This window comes from Monodelphis domestica, chromosome X (assembly GCF_027887165.1).
Source record: "Monodelphis domestica isolate mMonDom1 chromosome X, mMonDom1.pri, whole genome shotgun sequence".
NCBI classification, from domain to species: Eukaryota; Metazoa; Chordata; class Mammalia; order Didelphimorphia; family Didelphidae; genus Monodelphis; species Monodelphis domestica.
In genome coordinates this window covers 75,517,407-75,544,560 of record NC_077235.1, presented here as the reverse complement: position 1 = coordinate 75,544,560, position 27,154 = coordinate 75,517,407, and the positions used below count along the sequence as shown (strand labels likewise).

At 37.4% G+C, this 27,154-nt stretch overlaps 5 non-coding genes across 5 annotated transcripts; all 5 read right to left on the bottom strand.

Moving 5' to 3' along the window:
• Positions 1-1,564: 1,564 nt before the first annotated feature.
• MIR1544C-6 (microRNA mir-1544c-6) lies at positions 1,565-1,625 on the bottom strand. Its single transcript, NR_127608.1, has one exon. It is a non-coding gene; the product is annotated as a microRNA mir-1544c-6 (primary transcript).
• A 4,944-nt stretch (positions 1,626-6,569) lies between these two features.
• On the bottom strand, positions 6,570-6,641 carry MIR1545A (microRNA mir-1545a). The gene has a single exon (NR_034960.1). It is a non-coding gene; the product is annotated as a microRNA mir-1545a (primary transcript).
• A 1,509-nt stretch (positions 6,642-8,150) lies between these two features.
• On the bottom strand, positions 8,151-8,232 carry MIR1544A (microRNA mir-1544a). Its single transcript, NR_034959.1, has one exon. It is a non-coding gene; the product is annotated as a microRNA mir-1544a (primary transcript).
• Positions 8,233-10,665: 2,433 nt separating this feature from the next.
• On the bottom strand, positions 10,666-10,723 carry MIR1545C (microRNA mir-1545c). The gene has a single exon (NR_127616.1). It is a non-coding gene; the product is annotated as a microRNA mir-1545c (primary transcript).
• Positions 10,724-13,236: 2,513 nt separating this feature from the next.
• Positions 13,237-13,297, bottom strand: MIR1544D (microRNA mir-1544d). Its single transcript, NR_127617.1, has one exon. It is a non-coding gene; the product is annotated as a microRNA mir-1544d (primary transcript).
• Positions 13,298-27,154: the final 13,857 nt, after the last annotated feature.

Sequence of the window (27,154 nt, the reverse complement as noted above, 5' to 3'; positions counted from 1 at the left end):
CAGGTAAAGGAGAAAAGGCTGCAAGTAAGTGGCATATATACTAAATATATATAAACAATAATTCCAGTATCATGGTACCACAGTGAGAATCACACAAGATTTCTCCTCTACTATTCTATAGGATTATGAGCTCTAAAATTCTCTTCTCTCTGGTTTCTGCTTGGCATAACATTCTTTGTGCTCAGATCCCACGAAATTAGGCATTTTTCAGTTCTCTGTCATCATCTTTCCCTTTCTGTGACCTAAATTCCTTCCTAAGTTGGATAATTGAGTTAAATGGGTACCATCCTGCTCAGGGCCCATCTCTTCTAAATGACTTCTAAGGTCAGGCATCCTCTGTTGACCATAGCTTCTCGTTTCATAGTCTTGATACTACGTCAGCTCCCTATATTGATAGTCAGAGCCTGGGCTCACATGTTCACATGGAATTTCTCCCTGTTAGGCTGTTTCCATGCTCTTTCATGTTTTCTTGAAATGTACCTCCAAGTTAGTCATTTGGTTTTCTCCCAGCATGGGTTTTTGTTTTTGGTTTGGTTGGTTTCTGTTTCTAGATGTGTTGGTGTTCTAAAGGTAGATTTTAGGAGAAACTATTTTCATAACCTACTATATTTCATCAGGACCTTTTTCTGACAGCAATGGTTCTATTTTAGTACAGTGCATGTTTTGACCTCTGCTATCATCATGGTTGTCTTTGCAATAGAAACATTTTTAGTCATGCTACCACATTATCATCATCTTCATAAAAAAAAGACGTTCACTTCAATATCCAGATTTCCAGGGATGCTGTGCCACCCATCATCTCATGAGGTTCACTTTTTTATTCTTCATTTGCTACCCATTATTATATGTAAAGCTGATATTAAACATTAGTTCAGTTATTTTCAATTTTGCCTTCCCAGTTGTACCTATCACCCCCTCATGAGGACAGTAAGCACTCTAATATGGGTTTCACATGTACAATCACAGTCTTGTTTGATGTTCAAAAGGCTTTTGTCCTCTGATATTCTTCTTCCTTTTCACTTGTTTTGTCAGTCTTAGTATAAGAAATGACAAAATTTTTAAATAAATATAAGTATTCAAAATCAGAAATGGCTTCCCTTTTCTAACTTGTGTACTTACAGGATATTTGTCTATAGGTACAGCCTATTGATTCTTCATAATGATAGCAGGTAAAGAACCTGCTATGGAAAACATTGCATTTGATTACATTTTGGTGGTTATTATTTTTCCATTTAATTTTTTGATACTCAAATTAGGTATGGTATATTAAGCATTGCACAATGGAAGTCTGAAGGAAGATTTCAGAATGGAATCAATCAAACCTCCCCCACAACTTCCCCTATAAAAGAACCACAGAATATCCTTAATCAATTCATGAGCAGGAAAGCCAGGCAAAACTCACAGTGATTCCTTTGTAACACACGAGGCAGCTGAAGAAGACACATGGAGAGGTCCACCGATGCAGAGGTGGAGTTGGCCCTTGGCATGGCAGGTGTGGCAGGCACCTGAAGGTGCTGGCAGAAGGCAGCAGCAGTGAGGCAGCAGTGGTGGTGGTAGCAGCGGCACCAGTACCAGGGATAGAAAAGTGGTCTTTGAAGTTTACCGCTATTATATCCCTGGGTGCAGGGGCAGCTGCTAATGGTTTGCTCTGTAGCTCTTTATTGAGATTCAGAGGTGCGGTTCCAAGATGCAGAGGAGTGGTGGTATTCTGGAGGGAGCAAATGCCCTGCCTGAGGAAGGACTGGAGCCAATGTCCATCACCCAGTCACCATTCCTCTACCAGAAGGATACCACTTTGGAGCCACCAGATATCTATAGGAAACCACAAGTGATCTGTGAAAGCAAAAGTGTACAGTAGACAGAAGCTCAGGCAAGGCTCCTCCTTCACTGGAGAGCAGAGCCCACCTGTTACATCAAGTCCAAAATAAAGAAGGAGTTGAGAAAAATGAGCGATCAAAAAAGAACCTGATGATACAAAGGTAATATGGTGACAATGAAGCTTTCTACATCAACTCAGACCTAGACAGTGTCTTAAAATTATAGCAATAGCAGAAAATTTGGAAAAGTATTAAAAGGTAGGCACAAAATTAATGACTGCAGAATGAACACTTCAGCAAAATAGAGGGGCCCCCAAATCCTGAAGAATATATCCCCTTAGAAATCAGAATTCAAAAAATGGTAAAAGTACAGAAGCACAGAAAAGAAATTAAGTCCTGAAAAATTAGAATTGAAGAAGTGGTAGCTAATGAATCCATAACAATGTGCAAGGAAGGAAAAAATAGAAGAAAATGTGAAGTATAGGAAAAGAAACTGACCTGCAAAATATATGGAGGAGGATGAATGCCATATTCACTGGTCTACCTGACGGCCATGATAAACCAAAGAGCCTTGTCATCTGATTTCCAGAAGTCAGAGAAAACCATGTCCAGATATAACCAAAGGGCATAGTCACAATTGAAAGAATTATTTGGTCACCTCGAAAAAGAAATCCCCAAAGGAGAACTCCCAGCCAAAACTCCCAGCCAAAACATCAAGGACCATGGTGGCAAACCTACGACATGTGTGCTAGAGGGGGAACTCAGAGCCTTTCTGTAGGCACGCGTGCCATTTTCCCAGCACAGAATTCAACAGAGTCCGTTACTAGAAAGCCAGAGGGATGCAGGGCTGGGCCTCTCCCCTCCCCATCTCCACACACACACCTGAGGACATTTCTCACACCACCCAACCTTCTAAAAGATTTGCCATCACTGGTCAAGGGGAAAAGACAGCAAGCAAGTGCACACAATAATTCCAATACTGTAGAGCCAAAGTGAGGAACACATAATATTTCTCCTCTATTATTCTATAGGATTTCCAGTTCTGAAATTCCCTTCTCTCTGGCTTCTTATGGGCCTGACATTCTGTAATCTAAATCCCCTCCCAAGTAGGATAATCAAGGTGAGAGGGTGCCTTCCTTTTCAGGGCCCATCTCTTAAATTACTCCACACTCAGTCATTTTATGTTGACCATACCTTCTCAAGTCTCATAGTCTGTTGATGTTCCAAAGGCAAATTTTAGGGAAAAAAGTTATCATGTTATACAATATTTCATATTTCATCATGACATTTTCCTTAACATTACTTGTTCTTTTATAGTTTAGCACCTGGTTTGATCTGAGATAATTATATTATTGTGTTTGAGATATAATCACTTCTATTTATGCTACCATGTTATCATCATTTTCATTACAATAGCAGCTTATTTGGATAGTTTTTACAGAGGTACTGTGCCATCCATCAACTTATTTGATTCTCTGACAATTCTGCAGAGGATGGATGTATTTAAAAATATTTCTTTTTTCCCATAATTACAATCAAACAATTTAAAAAAATATTAGGTTTTTAAATTTTTGAGTTCCACATTCATGTACCCAAGCCCTTGACAGTATGGTAAACACTCAGATATAAATTTTACATGTGTAATTCCTGCATAGTCATTTAATGTTCAAAAGCTTTTTATCCACTCATATTCTCAGGATTAGTTCCTTTAAACTTCTATCAATGTTAGTATGTTTTATAGCATTTGTCTTACAAAAATAAAGAGATGCAAAATCAGAAAAGGATTCGATTCTTAATGTTGGGTACTTATATGATTATTATTCTGTACAAATAGCCACTTTTAATAGAGCAATAATAGGTACAACAATATTTCTTGTGGGGAAAAAAGTGCATCTGATGACATTTCTGAAAGTTATTGTTCTTTTCATGTTTTTTCCTTAGACATTCAGATTCAGCATGGTTTACTCAGCATTGAACTTTAAGGAGCTGAGTGAATGTGGCAGGGTGAAAGGTCACAATAACAACCAAATCTCCCCCACAACCACCCCAATAAAAGAATCACAGAAAATCTTAAAATCAATTTCTGAGCAGTATAGCCAGGAAAACTCACAATGATTCCTTTTTCAAGTGAGGCAGTTGAGGACGAAGCAAAAGATGTCCACATATGTCATAGTGGAGCTGGCTCTTGGCATGGCAGATGTACAGGCACCTGAAGATGCTGGCAGCAGGCAGCAGCAGTGAGGGCAGCAGTGGTGGTGGCAGCAGCGGCACCAGTCCCAGGGATAGAAAAGGGGACTTCCAAGTGGACCGCTATTCTATCCCTGGGTTCAGGGTCAGGTGCTAATGATTAGCTCTGTCACCCATTACTCAGATTTGGAGGTGTGGTTCCAAGCTTCAGAGGAGTAGTTGTAGTGTGAAGGGAGCATCTGCTCTATCTGAATAAGGACCAGAACCAAGGTCAGCAGGCTAGTGGCCAGACCTCTACCAGGTTACCACATCAGAGGCACCAGAAATCTACAGGAAACCAAGACTGAGCTGTGAAAGCAAAAGGGTACAAATAGACACAAGCTCAGGCCAGTCATCCCCTCCACTGGAGAGCAAAGCCCAGCGGTTACATAAAGTTCAAATTTAAGAAGTGGGTGAGAGAAATGAGCAAACCAAAAAAGAACCTGGTGATATAAAGTTTCTATGGTGACAGGGAAGTTTAGGACATCAACTCAGAAATAAACAATGTCTTAAGAACTTGAGCAATAATAGAAAAATTGAGAAAAGAATCAAAAGGTGGTTACAAAGTTGATGACTAGAGAATGAACAGTTTAATCAAATAGAGGGGGCCCGAACCCATCAGAACATATCCCTTTAGATATTGGAATTCAACAAATGGTAAAAGGTAGAAAAGCTTAGTGAAGAAATTAAATCCTGAAAAATTAGAATTGGACAAGTGGGAGCCAATAAATCCATGATACATCAAGAAATACAGGTAAACAATGTACAAAGAATGAAAAATAGAAGATAATGTGAAATATAGGAAAAGTAACTGACCTGTAAAATAGGTAGAGGAGGGAGAATTCCAGAATCACTGAACTACCTGAATCATGATTATTCCAAGAGCCTTGACATGATATTTCAAGAAATTACATAGGAAACATATTCAGATAGCTTATAAACAAAGGGCAAAGTCATAATTAAAAGAAATTCCTGGTCACCTCCAAAATGAAATCTCCAAAGCAGAATTCCCAGGAATATTCTAGCCATAGGATCAAGGAGAAAAGAGTACAAACAAGCCACAGACAGTAATTCCAATATTGTAGAGCCACAGTGAGGATCACACAAGATATCTCCTCTAATATTATATAGGATTGCCAACTCTGAAATTCCCTTCTATCTGGCGTCTCCTTGGCCTGACATTCTCAGATTCCATGGAATCAGATATTTCATCCCCTCTCCCTTTCTATGATCTAAATCTCCTCCCAGGTTGGATAATCAAGGATAGAGAGTTCCATCCTGCTCAGTGCCCATCTCTTCTAAATTGTCTCCAAACTCAGTCAACTCTGTTGACCATACGTTATCAAGTCTCATAGTCTAGATACTCTATTCTGATTGTCAGAGCCTAGATTGACATGCCCACATGAAATTTCTCCATGCTAAGTTGTTTACATGCTCTTTCATGTTCTCTTGATACACACCTTCCAGGTTAGACATTGGATTTTCTCATGACATTCCCAGCATAGCTTTTTGTTTTGGTTGGTTTCTGTTTCTAAGTGTGTTATTGTTCTAAAAGGCAGATTTCAGGAGACAATATTTTCATATCCTACTATATTCCATCGGGACCTTTTTTCTGACAATAGTGGTTGTATTTTAGTATAATGTATGGTTTGATCTTTGCTAATATTAGTATCATCTTTCCAATAGAAACACTTCTAGTCATGCTACCACATATCATTGTCTTCATTGCAATATCCAGATTTCCAGAGGTGCTTTGCCATCCGTCATCTTATTTGATTCTCTGACAGTTGTGACCACTTCTTTTCCATTCTTCATTTCCCCCCATTAGTTGCTATTTTGTCAATATTGATATCAAAATTGTCCCTGGCACTCCCTTTGCTAGGATGGTAAATACTCTGATATTGATTTTAATGTGCAATCACAGTATATAGAGTTATTTGATGTTCAAAAGGCTTTTGTCTTCTGATATTTTTTCTTTTTCACTCATGTTATCAATCTTAGCATAATTAATGACATTTCTTAGAAATTCAGATATTCAAATAAAAAATGGCTTCCTGTCAGAGACTTGTGTACTTCCAGGATATTTTTCTATACATACATCTTAACATGGAGATAATAGGAAAAATAACCTTTCCTGTGGAAAACATTGAATTTTATTCCATTTTTGATCATTATTTTTCCCATCTTATGTTTGACATTCAGGTTAGGCATGGTATAATCAGCATTGCACATTGGGGTCAGAGGGAAGGGGACTGGGTGAAAGGTTATAACAACAGCCAAACGTCCTCCGGCCAAACTTCCCTTTCAAAAGAATCATACAAAATCCCAAAAGGATTGTGAGCTGGAAATGTAGGGAAAAGTCCAAGGGATACCTTTTTAAAGCTGGAGGCAGTATAGGAAGATGTAAAGTGAGGTCCCCAGAGGCAGAGTGGAGCTGGCTCTTGCCAGTGCAGATATGGCAGGCATCTGAAGACGGTGGCAATTGGCAGGCAGTAGAAGTGAGGGTCAGTGTTTGTGAAGGCAGCAGCGGAAACAGTGCAAGGGATGGAAAGTGGATTCTAAAGTGACCTCTTATCTATCCCTGCGCACTGTGTCCGGTGCTAAGCGGTAGCTCTCTTGCCCATTACTCAGTTCGCGGGTAGAGTTCCAAGATGAAGAGGAGTTTTGATAGTCAGGAGGGAGCATGTGTCCTGCATGAGGAATGACCAAGGTCAGCAGGCTGGCGAGCAGACCTCTACAAGGAGGATACCACGTTGGAGGCAGTACAAACCTACAGGAAACCAAGATTGAGCTGTGAAAGCAAAACTATGTAATAGACAGAAGCTTAGGACATTCATCCTCTCCACTGGAGAGCAGAGTCCAAATGTAACATGAAGTCCAACGTGAAGAATTGGGTGAGAAAATGAAGGAACTGAAAAAGACCATGATGATACGAAGCTACTATGGTGACAGGGAATCTTAAAATGTCAACTCAGATATAGAGAACTTCTTGAAAACAAGAGCAATAGAAGAAAAATTGGGAAAGAATTAAAATGTGTGCAAAAACTGATGACTAGAGAATGAAAAGCAGAGTAAAAAACAGGCCCACCATCCATGAAAATCCAGTAGAAACTATCTCTTATTTTCATATCCTACCATATTTCATGAGGACCTTTTTCTGGCAGTGATGGTTCTATTTTAGTACAGTGTACAGTTTGACCTCTGATAATGTCATGACCATCTTTATAATCAAAAAATTCTAGTCATGTTATCCTGCTATCATCTTCATAAGAGTAGAAGCTCATTTCAATAACCAGTTTTCCAGAGTGTTTTCCCCCAATCTCTTCCTACTTGATTATCTGACAGTTGTGTAATGGGTCACTTTTTTCATTTTTTGTCTTATTACTTATTATTTGTCTTATTGCTTATTAATACATATAAAGTCTATATATTTAACATTATTTGCTTTGTTTTCAATTTGGCATTCCCACTTGTCCGTGTCACCCCCTCACTCTGATATAGATTTTATACAAGCAGTCACAGTATATTTGTCTGATGTTCAAAAAAAGCTTTTGTCTCCAGATATACTTCTTTCCTTTATACTTGTTTTGTCTATCTTAGTATAAGACATCACATAGGCTTCTTAGAAATACAAGTATTCATAATCAGAAATAGTTTCCTTTCTGAGGCTTGGTACTTACCAGATATTTGTCTATGGGTACAGTCAATTGATTCGCCATAACGATCACAGTCAAACTTTCCTGTGGAAAGCACTGCATTTGATTACATTTTTGATGGCTATTATTATTTTCCCATCTTCTTATTTGACATTCAGGTTGGGTGTGATATATTGAACATTGGTAATCTGAGGGAAGGTTTCAGAGTGAAAGGTCATAACAACAGCCAAACGTCCCCCACAACCTCCCCTACAAAAACATCACAGAGCATCCCGAAACAATTCACCAGCAGGATAGCCAGAAAAACTCACAGTTATTCTTTTTGGAAGCATGAAGCTACCGAGGAAGATGCAAGGAGAGGTCCATAGACATGGTGGTGGGGCTGGCCCTTGGCATGGCAGGTGTGGTAAGCACCTGAAGGCAGCAGCAGAGAGGTAGCAGTGGTGGTGGTAGCAGCGGCGCCAGTACCAGGGATAGAAAAGGGGGCTTCCAAGTGAACCGCTATCCTATCCCTGGGTGCAGGGGCAGCTGCTCATGGTTAGCTCTGTTGCCCATTACTCAGATTCAGAGGTGGAGTTCCAAGCTTCAGAGGAATGGCTGAAGTCTTGAGAGAATATGTTCCCTATCTGAGGAATGACCAGAGCCAAGGTCAGCAGACTAGTGACTGGACTTCTACCAGGAGGATACCATATTGGTGGCCCCCAAGACCTATAGAAATTCAAGATTGAGCTGTGAAAGCAAAAGGGTACAAATAGACACAAGCTCAGGCCAGTCATCCCCTCCACTGGAGAGCAAAGCCCAGCGGTTACATAAAGTCCAAATTTAAGAAGTGGGTGAGAGAAATGAGCAAACCAAAGAAGAACCTGGTGATATAAAGTTTCTATGGTGACAGGGAAGTTTAGGACATCAACTCAGAAATAAACAATGTCTTAAAAACTTGAGCAATAATAGAAAATTTAAGAAAAGAATTGAAAGGTGAGTACAAAGTTGATGACTAGAGAATGAACAGTTTAATCAAATAGAGGGGATCCAAATCCATCAAAAATTATCCTTTTATCCCCTATATTTGTAAATATAGAAGAAATTGTGTTGTATTGGAAAAGCAACTGACCTGCAAAATAGGTGGAAGGAAACTTCCAGAATCATTGGACTACCTGATTGTCACAATTAATCAAAGAGCCTTGACATGTGATTTCAAGAAGTTATAGAGAACCATGTCCAGATAGTTTATAACCAAAGGACAAAGTCACAATTGAAAGAATTCCCTGGTCACTTCTGAAAAACAAATCCCCAAAGGTGAACTCTCAGGGATATTCTAGCCACAACCCTGAGCTCCATGGTCAAGGAGAAAAGACTACAAGCAAAGAGTGAACAATAATTTCAATATTTTGGTGCTACAGTGAGGATCACACAAGATTTCTCATCTACAATTCTATGGGATTTCTAGCTCTGAAATCTCCTTCTTCTTGGCTTCTACTTTGTCTGACATTCTATGTGCTCAGATCCCATGGAATTAGACATTTTCTCTGGTTGTCATCATCTCCTTCCTTTCTGTGATCTAAATCGCCTCCCAAGCTGGATAATTGAAGTGAAGGGGTGCCATCTTGCTCAGGGCCTATCTCATCTAAATTGTCTCTAAATAAATAAATAACCAAGCAAACAAACAAATAAATAAAGTGTCTCCAAGCTCAGTCATTCTCTTTTGGCCATACCATCTCAAGTCTCATAGTCTGGACACTGGCACCTCTCTATTCTGATAGTCAGAGACTGGACTGACCTCTCATCATGGAAATTACTTATTCTAAACTGTTTCCATGCTCTCTTGAAGAGCACCTCCCAGTGAGACACTGTTTCCTAAAGTCTCTTCCAGCATAATTTTTTTGGATTTTAGTTGGTTTGATCTGTTTATTTTCCAAGGGCAGATTTTAGGGGGGGAAACCATTTTCCTATTATGCAGTATTTCATCAGGACCATTTCATTGACATTACTGGTTCTTTTATACTACAGTGCCTGGTTTGATCTATGATAATTTGATGTTCAGTTTTGAGTTATAACCATTTCTACTCATGCTGCCATGTTATAATATGCATAACAATAGAAGCTTATTTTGATATCAGATTTTACAGAGGTGCTTTGCCATACACCATTGAATTTGGTTCTCTGACAACTGTGCAGAGGGTGACTTTTTAAAACTATTTCATTCCCCGACAAAATTAAACATAAAGACAATTTTTAATGTCAGTTTTTAAATTTAAATTTTGAGTTTCACATTCCCACCTTGAAGTCCCTGCCAGGGCGGTAGGCACTTTAATATAGATTTTATATGTGCAGTCCCTGGATAGTTATTTGATGCTTAAAAGCCATTTGTCCACTAATATTCTCAGCATTTATTCTTTTAAATTTCTCTTGTCAATTTTAATATATTAAATGGCATTTGCTCTGTTGTAATATATTTCAGAATGCAAAATCAGAAATGGCTTTGCTTCTGAAACTTGTGTACTTAAAAGATTTGTTTTCTGAACAAACAGCCCATTCATTCACCATAACAATATTTGGTACAACAACCTTTCCTGTGGAAAACAGTGCATTTGATTACATTTCTGACAATTGTTCTTGTTCTTTTAATGTTTATTCCTTTTACATTCAGATTAGTCATAGTACATTCAGCATTGCATTTGGGGGAGCAAAGAGAAGTTGACAGTGTTAATGGTCACAACAACAGCCAAACTTCCCTCAAAACCTCCCCTACAAAAGCATCACAAAAAAATCTGAATCAATTTATGAGCAAGAAAATGTCCCAGGAATTTCTTTTTCAAATACAAGGAAGTTTAGGAAGACGCAAGAGAACTCTATGGATGCCAGAGTGAGTTTTCTCTTGTCATGACGGATGTGGAAGTCACTTGAAGATGCTGGCAGCAGGTGGGCAGTAGAAGTGAGGGGCAGTGGTGGTGCAGGCAGCAGTGGAAACAGTACGAGGGATGGAAAGTGGATTTTAAGGGGACCTCTTATCTATCCCAGGGCACTGTGTCCAATGCTAAGTGGTAGCTCTGTCGCCCATTTCTCAGTTCGCAGGTGCAGTTCCCAGATGAAGACGATTGGTGGTAGCACATGTCCTATATAAAGAATAACCGGACCCAAGGTCAACTGGTTGGTGACCAGACATCTACCAGGAGGATACCATTTTGGAGTCACCAGAAACCTAGGGAAACCTTAAATTGAGCTGTGAAAGCAAAAGTATGTAATAGAAAGAAGCTCAGGGCAGTCATCCCTTCCACTGGAGATCAGAACTCAACTGTAACATAAAATCCACAATAAATAAATGGGTGAAAAAAATGAAGGAACCAAAAAAGAACCTGATGATACAAAGCTACTATGGTGACAGGGAAGTAGGATGTCAACTCAGACTGTGTCTTCAAAACAAAAGCAATAGAAGAAAAATTAGGAAAAGAATTGAATGTGTACAAAAAACTGATGTCTAGAGAATGAAATGCTGAGTAAAACAGAGGCCCTCAAAATATCTTCTTAGGACTCAGAATTGGAGAAATGTTAAAAGGTACAACAGTTCAATGAAGAAATTATATCTTGAAAAATTACATCATACAAGCAGGAGCTAATGAATCCATGACATAAAAAAAACCAGGGGAACAAAGGGGGAAAGAATGGAAAAAAATTAGAAGAAAATAAGAAATATCTTAGAGTAATAGCAACTGACCTACCAAATTGATGGATGAGAGGTAATTCCAAAATCACTGGACTACCTGACATCTATGATTAACCAAAGAGCCTTGACATTGGATTTCAAGAAATTATACAAGAAATATATCTAGACAGTTTGAAACCAGAGGGCAAAGTCACAATTGAAAGGTTCCTTCCAAAAAGAAATCACCTAAGGAGAATTCCCAGGAATATTATAACCACCATCCCGAGCTTTTAGGTCAAGGAAAAAAGTAAACAGCAAACAATAATTCCTATTTTGTGGAGCCACAGTGGGGATCACACAAGATTTCTCCTCTACCATTCTATAAGATCAATAGATCTGAAATCCCCTTTTTCTCTGGCTTCTGCTGGGCCTAGACATTCTGTGTGCTTAGATCCCATGGAATTAGATACTTTTGGATCTCTGGCTCTCCTAATTTCTTCCCTGTCTGTGGTCTAAATCCCCTCCCAATTTGAATAATGGAGGTGAGAGGGTTCCATCCTGCTCAGATCCCATGTCTTCTAAATTGCCTCCAAGTTCAGACATTCTGTTGATCATACTTTTTCACTTCTTATTTCTGGATACTATGTCAACGCCCTATTCTGATAGTCAGAGCCTGGACTGATATGCCCACATGGAATTTCTCCATGCTAATCTGTTTCCATGCTCTTTCATGTACTCTTAACCTTAAAAGGTACCTCCAAGTTAGACATACAATTTCCTCATGGCCCTCCCACTACAGTTTTTTGTTTGGGTTTTGGTTGGTTTCTTTTTCCAGTTCTGTTGATGTTCTAAAAGCAGATTTTAGAAGAACATATTTTCATATTCTACAATATTTCATCAGAATCATTTTTATGATGGCAATGTAGAATCATTTTTAGTCTAGTGCATGGCTTGACCTCTGCTAATATCATGATTGTCTTTGCAAAAGAAACACTTTTAGTCATGCTATCATGTTATCATCATCTTTATAACAATACTAGCTCATTTCGATAACTAGATTTCCAGAGGTACTTTGCCATCCATTGTCTTATTTGATTCTCTGACAGTTGTACAGAGGAACACTTTTTTCCATTTTTAATTTTGTCCCCATTATTAAATATAAAGCTGATATTTAAATTAGTTCCTTTGTTTTCAATTTTGTGTTCCCAATTGTTCCCACTACCCCTTCACTAGGATGGCAAGTACTCTGATATAGATTTTACATGTGCAATCACACCATGGTTATTTGATGTTCAAAAGGCTCTTGTCTTCTGATATTTTTTCCTTTTCACTTGTTTTTTATCAAACTTAGCATAAGACATGACATAGCTGTCTTAGAAGTACAGGTATTCAGAATCAGAAATGGCATGCCTTCTGACACTTGCTTATTAATAGGATATTTTTCTATAGTACAGCCTATTGGTTCATCATAGTGATAACAGATAAGAAAACCTTTCTTATGGAAAACATTGCATTTGATTACATTTGGATGATGATTATTATTTTTCATCTAATTCTTTGATATTCAGATTAGACATGGTGTGTTGAGCATTACACATTGGGGATCTAAAAGAAGTTTTCAGAGTGAAAGGTCATAACAACACCGAAACCTACTCACAGCAACCTCCCCTACAAAGGAATCACAGAAAATCCCAAAACAATTTGTAAGCAGGATAGCCAGAAAAATCTCACAGTTATTCCTTTTTGAAGCGTGAGGCAGCTAAGGAATATGCACAAAAGAGGTCTGAAGACACTGAAGTGGAGCTTGTTCTTGGCATGGCAGGTGTGGCAGGCACCTGAAGGTGCTGGCTGAAGGCAGCAGCAGTGAGGTAGCAGTGGTGGTGGTGGTAGCAGCGGCACCAGTACCAGGGATAGAAAAGGGGGCTTCCAAGTGAACCGCTATTATATCCCTGGGTGCAGGGGCAGCTGCTCATGGCTCTGTCAACTCAGATTCAGAGTTGAAGTTCCAAGATGCAGAGGAGTAGTTGTAGTTTGGAGGGAGCACATACCCTACCTGAGGAATGACTAGAACTGAGATCAGCAGCTTAATGACCACACCTCTACCAGGAGGATACCACACTGGAGGCACCAGAAACCTACAGGAAACTGTGATTGAGCTGTGAAAGCAAAAGGATACAATAGACACAACCTCAAACTAGTCATCCCCTCCACCGGAATCCGAGAACACTCGGGTTTAAGGGGAAGACAGAAGGAAGGTCCCAGGACCCATCCCCCCTCCCGCCCAGAGCGCTGAGACTCCAGGGGCAGCAGGAATTTCTGGGTGGGCAGAGGTGCTGGTCTGGAGGGTGTACCTTGTGGGCATGGCTGTGCCAAGTTCAGAGCATCCAACACAGATGGTGGGGAAGGAGCTAGAGAGGGAGCATAGACCTGGCAGCCTGGCCAGAGCTGTGGAGATTCTCCATATTTGCTCCAGCCTTCCAGGAGGTTTTGGACTCAGAGCACACCCAGCCCAACTAAGCTGAAATTAATCCCATCAAAAGTCTCCAGAACTCAGGGAAGCCCAGGCTCCACAGCCATCCTCATTGACCGCTGGACTTTAATCCAATCAAAAGCCTCCAGAGGACAGGGAAGCTCAAACTCCCAACAAACCTCCCTCAGAGACTACACCAAGAGATCTTCTGTTAAGGCTCCAAGAGGGGAGACTGACAGAAGCCCCCAAAACAAAAAAATGAAAGGAACAAGAGCACAGACAAATACGAAGAGTTAAGAAGTCAAGAATATGAGCAAACAACAGAAAAAGAAGAAAGAAACTACAATAGACAGCTTCTACTCAGCAAATGGAACAGAGGGAGAGAGATCAGCAAATGATAAATCAGAAATCCCAGAGAATTGGATACAGGCTGTGGAAAAACTCAAAACACAATTAAGAGAGCCTGAAGACAATTGGGAAAAGAACTTAAAAATTAAGATAAGCCATCTGGAAAGAGAGGGACTTGAACTAAAACGAGAAAATAGTGTCTTGAAAGCCAAAATCAACCAGCTGGAAAATGAGGCAAAGGACATGAAAGATGAGGCAAAGAAGATGAAAGATGAGACAAAGGAGATGAAAGATGAGGTAAAGAGGATGAAAGATGACCTTCAAAGAAAATCAGACCAAAAGGAAAAGGATGACCAAAAAACCAGGGATGAAATCCAGTCTTTAAGAACCAGAATACAATAACTGGAATTAAGTGACCTTAATTCCACACAAGGCTGCAGGACACTATAAAACAAAACGAAAAGAATGAAAAAATTGAGGAAAACAGGAAGCATCTCATTCACAAAACAGTCGATTTAGAAAATCCTTCGAGAAGAGACAATTTAAGAATCATTGGTCTACCGGAAGACCATGATAAAAGAAAAAGCCTGGACATAATACTACAGGAAATTATTCAGGAAAACTGCCCTGATATCCTAGAACAAGAGGGAAAAGTGGAGATTGAAAGAATCCACAGATCACCTCCTGCTTTAATCCCCAACTGACAACACCCAGGAATGTTATAGCCAAATTTAAAAACTACCAGACCAAAGAAAAGATATTACAAGCTGCCAAGAAGAAGTCATTCAGATACCATGGAACCACAGTGAGGATATCACAGGATCTGGCTGCATCCACACTGAAGGACCGAAAGGCATGGAATATGATATTCTGGAAAGCAAGGGAACTAGGTCTAGAACCAAGAATCAACTACCCAGCAAAACTGACTATATTCTTACAGGGGAAAGTATGGTTATTCAACAAAATAGAAGATTTCCAAGAATTTGTAAAGAAAAGACCAGACCTGAACAGAAAATCTGATGCCCAAGCACAGAACTCAAGAGAATCATCAAAAGATAATTTAAAAAAGAGAGGGGAAAAGAAAAACAAAACAAAAAACCCACTTTTTGAAAAGAGACTCAATAAGTTAAAATGTTATGTATCTCTATAAGAAAAGAGATCATTGGTAACTCTTAAAAACTGTTGTTATCACCTGGGCAGCTAGAAGAATTATACTTACAGAGAACAGTGACAAACTGTATAGTATGAAGGAGAAGACAGAAATAGGTATATAGATATATGCATGTATAAATACATATATATGTATATATATACATATATATGTATTTATATACAACTAGAGCTTTAAAAAGAGGTTAATACTAAAAGAAATGGGAAAAGAATCGAATGGGGGTAAATTTATATGTCACAAAGAAGCTCATGGCGGGAGCGGGGAGAACATCAATACACTGGAAGGGTAAAGAGGTTGGAGATAGGAAATACTCAACTCTTATGTGCTTTGAAACTGACCCAAAGAGGGAAGAACAGTTATCCAATCCATTGGGGCAGAGAATAGATTTGCACCCTATAGGGGAGTAGAAGGGTAACAAACGAACTGGTGGGGAGGGAAGCAGTACAAGGGAGGGAGAGGGTAGGGGGCAGTTTTGGAAAGACTACAGGTAAAATAAGGGGGGATATAATGAGGGAGGGGGGTAGAAAGGGAAGTAAAATAAGGGTGGGAACTAGGGGGACTGATTATAAACAAACATTGGTGTAGAAGGAAATAGGGAAAGAAGAAAAGGCAGGACCAGGAGTAGAAATCAAAATTCTGGGAACTACACAGCTCTGAATGTGAATGGAATGAACTCATCCATAAAACGCAAGAGAATAGCAGAGTGGATTAGAATCCAAAACCCTACCATATACCAAAAATAAATAAGAAAGAGGTAAGAGAAGTGAATGAAAGCTTAGAAAAATTAGAGTTAATAGACATGTGGAGAAAAATAAATAGGGACAAAAAGGAATATACCTTCTTTTCAGCAGCACATGGTACATTCACAAACATTGACCATGTATTAGGGCATAAAATCATTGCAAATGAGTGCAAAAGGGCAGAAATAATAAATGCAACCTTCTCAGATCATAATGCAATGAAAATAATAATTAGTAAGGGTACATGGAGAGGTAAATCAAAAATTAATTGGAAATTAAACAATATGACTCTCCAAAACTGGTTAGTTAAAGAACAAATCAAAGAAACAATAACTTCATTGAAGAAAATGACAATGATGAGACATCCTTTCAAAACCTATTGGATGCAGCCAAAGCAGTACTCAGGGGCAAATTTATGTCCTTGAGTTCATATATTAAGAAATTAAGAAGGGCAGAGGTCAATGAATTGGGCATGCAAATTATAAAACTAGAAAGCGAACAAATTAAAAATCCTCAGATGAAGACTAAATTAGAGATCCTTAAAATCAAAGGAGAAATTAATAAAATTGAAAGTTAAAGAACTATCAATTTAATAAATAAGACTAGAAGTTGGTACTTTGAAAAAAAATAAAATAGACAAAATACTAGTCAGTCTAATTAAAAAAAGGAAAGAGAAAAAAAAACCAAATTGACAGTATCCAAGATGAAAAGGGAGACCTCACCTCTAATGAAGAGGAAAATAAGGCAATCATTAAAAACTACTATACTCAATTATATGGCAACAAATATGGCAATCTAGGTGAAATGAATGAATACTTACAAAAATATAAATTGCCTAGACTAACAGAGGAAGAAATAAATTACCTAAACAACCCCATATCAGAAAAAGAATTTGAACAAGCCATCAAAGAAAAGATCCTCAGAAAAAATTCCCTGGTCCAGATGGATTCACAAATGAATTCTATAAAACCTTCAAAGAACAACTAATCCCAATATTATGAACTATTTGACAGAATAAACCAAGAAGGAGTTCTACCAAATTCATTTTACAACATATGGTACTGATCCCAAAGCCAGGTAGGTCAAATACAGAGAAAGAAAACTATAGACCAATCTCCCTAATGAATATAGATGCAAAAATCTTAAATAGGATACTAGCAAAAAGACTCCAGCAAGTCATCACAAAGGTTATTCACTATGACCAGGTAGGATTCATACCAGGAATGCAAGGATGGTTCAACATTAGGAAAACTATCTGCATAATTAACCATATTAACAAGCAAACTGACAAAAATCACATGATTATCTTAATTGATGCAGAAAAAGCCTTTGATAAAATACAACACCCATTCTTATTGAAAACACTAGAAAGTATAGGAATAGATGGACCTTTCCTAAAAATAATAAACAGTATATGTCTGAAACCATCAGCAAATATCATCTGCAATGGGAATAAACTAGAAGCCTTCCCGATAAGATCAGAAGTGAAACAAGGATGCCCATTATCACCCTGATTATTTAACATTGTACTAGAAACACTAGCAGTAGCAATTAGAGAAGGAAAAGAAATTGAAAGTATTAAAATTGGCAATGAGACCAAGCTATCACTCTTTGCGGATGATATGATGGTCTACTTAAAGAATCCTAGAGAATCAACCAAAAAGCTAGTTGAAATAATCAACAACTTTAGCAAAGTTGCAGGATACAAAATAAACCCACATAAGTCATCAGCATTTCTATATAGCTCCAATCCATCTCAGCAGCAAGAATTAGAAAGAGAAATTCCATTTAAAATCACCCTAGAAAATATAAAATACTTGGGAATCTATCTGCCGAGACAAACACAGGAACTATATGAACACAACTACAAAACACTCTCCACACAATTAAAACTAGATCTAAATAATTGGAAAAACATTGATTGCTCATGGGTGGGATGAACTAACATACTAAAAATGACAATCCTACGCAAATTAATTTACTTATTTAGTGCCATGCCCATTGAACTACCAAAAAACTTCTTTACAGAATTAGAAAAAAACATGACAGAGTTCATTTTGAAGAACAAAAGATCAAGGATATCCAGGGAAATGATGAAAAAAAAAATGCAAAGAAAGGAGGACTTGCAGTCCCAGATCTCAAACTATAGTATAAAACAGTGGTTATCAAAACAATTTGGTACTGGCTAAAAGACAGAAAGGAGGATCAGTGGAATAGACTTGGGGTAAATGACTTCAACAGGACAGTCTATGATAAACCCAAAGATCCCAGTTTTGGGGACCAAAACCCACTTTTTGATAAAAACTGCTGAGAAAATTGGAAGATAGTATGGGAGAGATTAGTTTTGGATCAACATCTCACTCCCTATACCAAGATAAACTCAGAATGGGTGAATGACCTGAATATAAAGAAGGAAACTATAAGCAAATTAGACTAACACAGAATAGTATACTTGCCAGATCTTTGGGAAAGGAAAGACTTTAAAACCAAGCAAAAACAAAAAAAAATCACAAAATGTAAATAATTTTGATTACATCAAATTAAAAAGTTTTTGCACAAACAAAATGAATGTATCCAAAATTAGAAGGGGAGCAACAAATTGGGAAACAATTTTCATTACAAAAACATCTGACAAAGGTCTAATTACTCAGATTTATAGAGCTAAGCCAGCTGTACAAAAAATCAAGTCATTCTCCAATTGAAAAATGGGCAAGGAACATGAATAGGCAATTTTCAGTTAAAGAAATCAAAACTATTAATAAGCACATGAAAAAGTGCTCTAAATCTCTTATAATCAGAGAAATGCAAATCAAAACAACTCTGAGTTACCACCTCACACCTAGAAGATTTGGCTAACATGACAGCAAAGGAAAGTAATGAAAGCTGGAGGGAATGTGGCAAGGTAGGGACATTAATTCATTGCTTGTGGAGTTGTGAATTGATCCAACCATTCTGGAGGACAATCTGGAACTATGCCGAAAGGGTGCTAAAAGATTGTCTGCCCTTTGATCCAGCCAGTACCCCCAAAGAGATCATAAGGAAAAAGACTTGTACAAGAATATTCATAGCTGTGCTCTTTGTGGTGGCCAAAAATTGGAAAATGAGGGGCTGCCCTTCAATTGGGGAATGGCTGAATAAATTGTGGTATATGTTGGTGATAGAATACTATTGTGCTCAAAGGAATAATAAAGTAGAGGAATTCCATGGGGACTGGAACAACCTCCAGGACGTGATGCAGAGTGAGAGGAGCAGAACCAGGAAAACAGTGTACACAGAGACTGATACACTGTGGTACAATTGAATATAATGGACTTCTCCATTAGTGGTGATGCAATGACCCTGAACAACTTGGAGAAATCTACAAGAATAACCACTATCTACATCCAGAGGAAACACGGTGGGAGCAGAAACACAGAAGAAAAACAACTGCTTGAATACATGGGTTGATGGGGATATGGTTGGGGATGTAGACTCTAACATCCTAATGCAAACATCAACATGGAAATAGGTTCTGATCAAGGACACAAGTAATACCCAATGAAATTGTGGGAAGGTTGGGTGGAGGGCAGGGAGGGAAATAATGTGATTATTGTAACCAAGGAATAATGTTCTAAATTGACTAAATAAACTTATTCAAATGGAAAAAATAAAAATAAAAAAGAGAAGGATAATTAGAAGAGAATGGAGGGAAATACCCAATTAGCAATCTTAATTGTAAAAGTCAATGGAATGAATTTACTCAAAAAATGGTAGAGGTTTGGAGAATGGATTAGAAACCAGAGTCCAGCAATATATTCTTCATAAGAAACACACGAAACAGAAAGATACTCACAGAATTTATATAAGGGGCTAGAACAGAATATATTATGATTCAGCAGAAGTAAAAAGGTAGGGTAGCAATAAACTTATAAATCTCATAAAACACATGTAGACTTAAATGAAAAGTGATATTCAAGCAAATGCCATTTTGCTAAAAGTTACCATATATGATGAATTAACATCAATACCAAATTTATGTGCATCAGATGACATAACATCAAAATTTTTGAGGGAAATATTAAATGCTTTATAGCAGGAAATAGGCATTAAGATGGCAATATTGCAGCATCTCAATTTATCCCCTCTCAGACCTAGATAAATGTAATTATAAAATTAACAAGACAGAATTTAAAGAGAAGAATATAATTTTTTAAAGTAAGATATGATGGACTTCTGGAGAATAGTGAATGGAAATGTAAAAGATTATACCTTTTTTTTCTTATATCTGCATGGCACCTTCACAAAAACTGACAATGTATTTGGACTTAAAAATCTCAGAAAGAAATACAGAAAAGCAAAAATATTAAATGCACATTGGGGGGCCATAATGCAATGAAAATTACACTCAAAAAGAGTTTTTGGAACATAGACTAAAAATTATTTGGAAACCAAATCTATTCCTAAAAAATGAGAGATTTAAAGAGTAAATAATAGAAAGAAATTTTATTAAAAATGAAAAATTAAACCACAGGCCAACATTTGTGGGATGTAGATAAAATAGTACTTAGGGGAAAATTTACATCTATCAATATTTATTTCAGTAAAAGAGAAAAAGAATAGTCCCACAAATTGTATTAATAAATTATATTAAATTACATGAGTCAGCAACACAATTATTTAAAATTACAAATGGGGTATCTTTTAAAAGTAGGTACTTCAGGGGGAAGCTGGGTAGCTCAGTGGATTGAGAGCCAGGCCTGGAGATGGGAGGTCCTAGGTTCAAATCTGGCCTCAGACACTTCCCATCTGTGTGACCCTGGGCAAGTCACTTCACCCCCATTGCCTAACCCTTACCACTCTTCTGCCTTGGAACCAATACACAGTATTGGTTCCAAGGCAGAAGGTAAGGGTTTAAAAAAAATAAAAGTAGATACTTCATAACTTATTTGTTAAAAACAAAACAAAACCTCATACTTCATAATTTATTTCTAGTAATAGGAATATCAGTAGTTGTCTTACCAGATTAAGGCAGTGCAAAAGTTATTTTTTATTTGAGTATGCTTTTTGGATTTCTTCTCACCAAAGTAATATAATTTTCTATTTTCTCACTGACTTTTCAGGACCTGGCATTTACTAAAGAACATTAGCATGGTCATGATATAAATTAGTTAAAAAACATGACGCATATCCTATGCTAAATTACTTTTTTATTGATTGTTCAATTTAACTGTCCCTACCCATTAGTGGAAACTCCACACACAGAAACAAAACTTATGTAAATGTGTTTTTTCTTTTCATTTATTTCTTCAGTTTTAACATATTAAATTACATCTATGCATTAGCAGTATACTTATTTGTGCACATAAATTGTATCTTTTGAATTTTGTGTGCTTACTTTTTCAATAAATAGTGTCTATTTATTAATAATGATGATGATGTCTACTGCAACCATAACTCTTCAAGACACTCCATGGACTGAATTGTTTTCAGGGATTTTTTTCTTTGATTTAAAAAAACTGGAGCCATATTAGGCACTTGAGGTTCACCTTTCCCTACTGACTTTGTCCTAATGAATATGGATGCAAAAATCTTAAATAAAATTTTACCTAAGAACCTATAACAACAAATAGAATTTATTTACATTGGGAATGTAGGAATGGTTTAATGAAGGAAAATATCACTATAATTGATTATATTAATAACAAAATAGCAAAATCATTTGGTCATCTCAAAAGATGCAGAAAAAACCTTTGAGAAAAACTCAACACTCATTCATATTTAAAAACACCGGAAAGTATAGGTATAAATGAATTTTTTTCTTAAAATGATAAGCATCTACCTAAAAATGTCAGCAAGTATTATTTGTAATGGGGAGCAGCTAGAGGCCTTCCCAATAAGATCAAATTGGACAATCTGTATACTAAAGACTTTCCAAGCTGTGTCCTTTTATGTTCAAAAGCTCCTCACTTCTTCAGTATTCTAGAAAATTGTTTTCCTTTTCAAATGTCAAATTTCTATTCTGTTGTGGTATGTTAAGTGACATATATACAGACACATATATACAGATATACATATTTATGTATACATACACAGATATATTGTTCTTGTCTTTCATTCCTTCAGTTGTCCCTTGGACCATAGCAGGCCAGCCCTTTTATCCTCCACTATCTTGTAAAGTCTGTCTAAGTTCATGTCCATTGATTGCATGATACTATCTATCCATCTCACCCTCTGCCTTCCCTTTCTCCATTTTCCTTTTATCTTTCCTAACATCAGGCTCTTTTCCAGTGAGTCATTTTTTTTCTCATTATATGGTCAAAGTATTTAAACTTTGGCTTCAGTATTTGTCCTTCCAGTGAATAGTCTGAATTAATCTCTTTAAGTATTGACAGATTTGATCTCCTTGCTTTCCAAGGTACTCTCAAAAGCCACAATTTTAAGGCATTGATTCTGCAGCACTTGGCTTTCCTTATAGTACACCCCTCACAGTCATATATTGCTGCTGGAAAAACCATAGCTTTGACTATCTGGATATTTGTCAGCAAAGTAATGTCTCTGCTTTTTAGTATACTGTCTAGATTTGCCATTGTTTTCCTTCCCAAGAGCAAGCATCTTTTAATTTTATGCTATAGTCACTGTTTGCAGTTATCCTTGAGCCCAAGAATATAAAATTTGGCATAGCCTCCATTTCTTCTTCCTTTATTTGATAGATAATGGTGGGATTAGCTGCCATAATCTTAGAGTTGTTTTTTTTTTAATGTTAAACTTCAGGACAGCTTTCACATTCTCCTTTCACCTTCACCCAGAGGCTTCTTAATTCTTCTTCACTTTCTGTCATCAGTGTTATTGTCTACATATCTGAGATGTTGACATTTCTCCAGGCAACCTTAATTCTGGCTTTTGATTCGTTCAGCCTGGCATTTAGCATGATGTATTCTGCATATTAGTTAAGTAAATGTGGTGAAAACATACAGCTTTGCCTTACTCTTTTCCCAATCTTAAATCAACTAGTTGTTCCCTGTTTGGTTCTAACCATTGCTTCTTGACATGCATACTGGTTCCTCAGAGGACAAGTAAGATGATCTCGTACTCCCATCTCTTTGAGAACTTGCCACATTTTGCTATGATCCACAGTCAATGAAGCAGAAGTAGATTTTTTTTCTGGAACTCCCTTGTTTTCTCCATTATCCAATGAATGTTGACAATTTGGTCTCTAGTTCTTCTACCTCTTCAAAAACCAGCTTGCTCTTCTGCTAATTCTTGGTTCACATGTTGCTGAAGCCTAGCTTGTAGAATCTTAAGCATAACCTTGCTGTCATGTGAGATGAGCGCAATTGTTCAGTAATTTGAACATTCTTTAGCATAGCAGGTATGTAGGACTGGGACATAAACTGATCTTTTCCAATCTAGTAGCTACTGTTGAGTCTTCCAAATTTGCTGGCATGTTGAATGTAGATCTTAAACTTCATAATCTTTTAGGATTTTAAATAACTCAACTGGAATTCCATCACCTCCACCAACCTTATTGTTATCTCTTCTTAAGGGCCACTTGACTTCATTCTCCAGGATGTATGACTTTAGATCACTAACCATACCATCATGGTTATTGATGAAGTGAAGATATTTCTTCTATAATTCTGTTTACTCTTGCCATCTCTTCTTAATCTCTCCTACTTCTCTTAAGTTCCTATCATTTTTGTCTTTTATCATACCCATTTTTATATGAAATATCGCCTTGATATCTCTAATTTTCTTGCGATGTCTTGTCTTTCACATTTTGTTGTTTTCTTTCTTTTTTGCATTGTTCATTAAGTAATCCTTCCTATCTCTCCATGCTATTGTCTGGAATTCTGCATTCAGTTGGATTTATTTTTCCCTTTCTCCTTTGCCTTTCCTTATTTTCTTAGCTATTTGTAAAGCCTCATCAGAGAGCCATTCTGCTTTCTTGCTCTTCTTTTTCTTTGGAATGTTTTTCATTGCTGCCTCCTGCACAATATTGGGAACCTCTGTTCAGAGGTCTTCAGGCCCTCTGTCTACCAGATATATCTCTTAAATCTTCATCATTTCCATTTCATATTCATAAGTGTTATTACTTAGATCATATCTCTATGGCCTGATGGTTTTCTCTACTTTCTTCCATTTAATTTCAGTCTGAATTTTGCAACAAAAAAGCTCATGATCTGTGCCACAGTCTGCTCCAAATCTTGTTTTAACTAACTGTATGGAACTTCTCCACATTTGGCTACAAAATATAAAATCAATCTGGTTTCTGTATTGACCATATGATGATGTTCCAGTGAAGAGTCTTTTTTGGGTTGTTGGAAGAGTGTTTCCTGTGACCAGCGAGTTACCTTGACAAAACTCTGTCAATCTCTGCCCTGCTTCATTTTGCACTCCAAGGCCAAACTTTTCTATTATTCCAATTATCTTTCTATTTCCTACTTTAGCATTACAGTCCCCTATGATGAATGCAATATCTTTTTAAAATGTTATTTCTAGAAGAAGTTGTAGGTCTTTGTAGAAATGATCAACATTGACCTCTTCAGCATCAATGGTTGGAGTACAGACTTGTATTGCTGTGATGTTGAGTGGTTTTCTTGTATTCAAACAGATACTATTCTGTCATTTTTGAGATTACATCCAAGGACTGCTTTCCTTCCCCTTTTATTGGCTATGAAGGCTTCTCCATTTCTTCCAAGGGATTCTTGCCCACAGTAGTAGAAGTAGTGATCACCTGAATTAAAGTTACCAATTCCTGTCCGTTTAGATTCAATGACACCCAAGATGCCAATAATCTTTCCATAATGTGTTTGACCACATCTAGCTTGCCTTGGTCCATAGATCTTACATTCCAGGTTCCTATACAATATTGGCCTTTATAGGACTAGACTTTCCTTTTGGCACCAGAGCTTGCTTTCGGCTTTGGCCTAGATGCTTCATTCTTTCTGTAGCTTTTATCCAGCAGAATGTTGGATACCTTCTGGCCTGAGGGGCTCACCTTCCAGTGTCATCTCTTGTTATTTTGTTATTTTCTAAGGGATTTTTTTAGCAAAGATACTGGAGTGGTTTGCCATTCTCTTCTCCAGTGGATCACCTTTCGTCAGAGCTCTCCACTGTGACCTGTCTGTCTTGACTTGTCTGCCTCTACATGGCAGAGGTCATAGTTTCATTGAGCTACGCAAGCCCCTCCGCCACGGCAAGGCAGTGATCCAACAGGAGGGGATATATATATATATCTAATATATATATATATATATATAAAAACCTGAATTCGAACATGGCCTCAGACACTTAGTAGCTGGGCAAGTCATTTAACCCTGTTTACCTCAGTTTCCTAATCTGTGAAAATGAGCTGGAGAAGGAAAAGTATTTTTGCTAAGATCCAGTATCTTTGTCAAGAAAACCCCAAATGGGGTCACAAAAAGTCAGACCCAACTGAAAATGATTAAACAAAACAACAGTAGTGCAGTGGCTGGAGTGCTCGGCCTGGAGTCAGGAACACTCATTTTCCTGAGTTCAAATCTGGCTTCAGGCACTTACTAGCTGTATGACCCTGGGCAAGTCACTTCACCCTGGTTGCCTCAGTTTCCTCATCCGTCAAATGAGCTGTGGAGAAGGAAATGGCAAACCGCTCCGGTATCTCTGCCAAGAAAACCTCAAATGGGATTATGGAGAGTCAGATATGACTGAAATGACCAAACAAGCACAAAGTACATATATATATATATATATATGTGTGTGTGTATATATATATATATATACACCATACAATTATTTATGATTACATATTATTTCCCTTCTGAATCCTGTGTGCTTACCTTATTTTTTCATTGAATATGTCTCATTCATTAAAAACAATAGAAAATGTTTAAAACACCACATGCTTTTAATTCTATCTAATTGTTTTCTTTTTAATATTTTCCTGTGAATACAGGTTAGCCATTATATTCACATTTCCATTTTTGTTTTAATTCAGAACATTACCATCAGGGCTACAGATATTATTTTGAGGAAAATCTTGTATTTTATACCATATACATTTTAACTGTTTTCAATTTTAATTTGCCTTCTGTAAGACTTGGAACCCTGAGCATATAAACAAGACCTCTTCCCAGCACTGATATTATGTATGCACGAGACCCTCAGCGGTAGGATAATCCATGTTTGAAGAGCCCTGTATGGGCTCGCCAGCTCTAACATTCCTTCTTCTACATTTTCTTCCCAGGCAGACATTGTCTTTGCTTACATACCTGGGAGTCAAACAATTGCAGTTCTCTGGCTCTGAGCATGCCTCACTTTCTGTGATCTAAAGTGCCTCCCAGATTGGATAAGCTAGGTAGGAGGGCCCCGTGCAGCTCAGGTCCCACTGGTTAGAAGTGACTGTCCAAGTCTATCTGGTTTCTATGTCAATAGTCAGTTCTGACTCACATGGCCTTTGTTTTCCTTTTCATCTGTTTCTTCAGTTTTAGTACATTAGACCCCATACACTTATTAGCCAAATGCAATTTGCGAGAGTACCAGTTATCTTTGGAATTCTGTGTCTAGCTTACGTTTTAGGAACAAATCCTTGATGATTTATTAACAATCGGAGTGATAGCTACAGCAGTCTTAAGCCTTCAAGACACTAAGCAATTACTGTGTTGTTGGGTTTTTGCTTTTCTCTTCACTTCTTATATAAATAACCAATTAAACATTGCATGTTCATGCCTTTTAGTTTCTTAATCAGCATTAGTATGTTAGTATAAGTTTATTAGCAATCCCATTATTTAAAATCATAAATTATTTCCTTTGTGAATTCTGTGTACTTACCTTCTAAAAAAGTAATATGACCTATTCATTAACAACAATAATAAAATGGACAGCAGTCCCGCCCCTTGAGAACATTACTTTTTTGTCAAATATTTTCCCTTTTTTTGTTTAAATTCAGATTAGACATTGTATATTTCAACTTCCATTTTGCCTGTGTGACTCAGGACACACAGTGAATTTTAGGGGATCGTGATTATGCTTATATTCCCATATATTTTGCCTTTTATACCAAAAATATCCTTTTTAAATTTTTTTTTAAATTTTAACTTGCTTTCTATAGAACTTGGAGCCCTGAGCA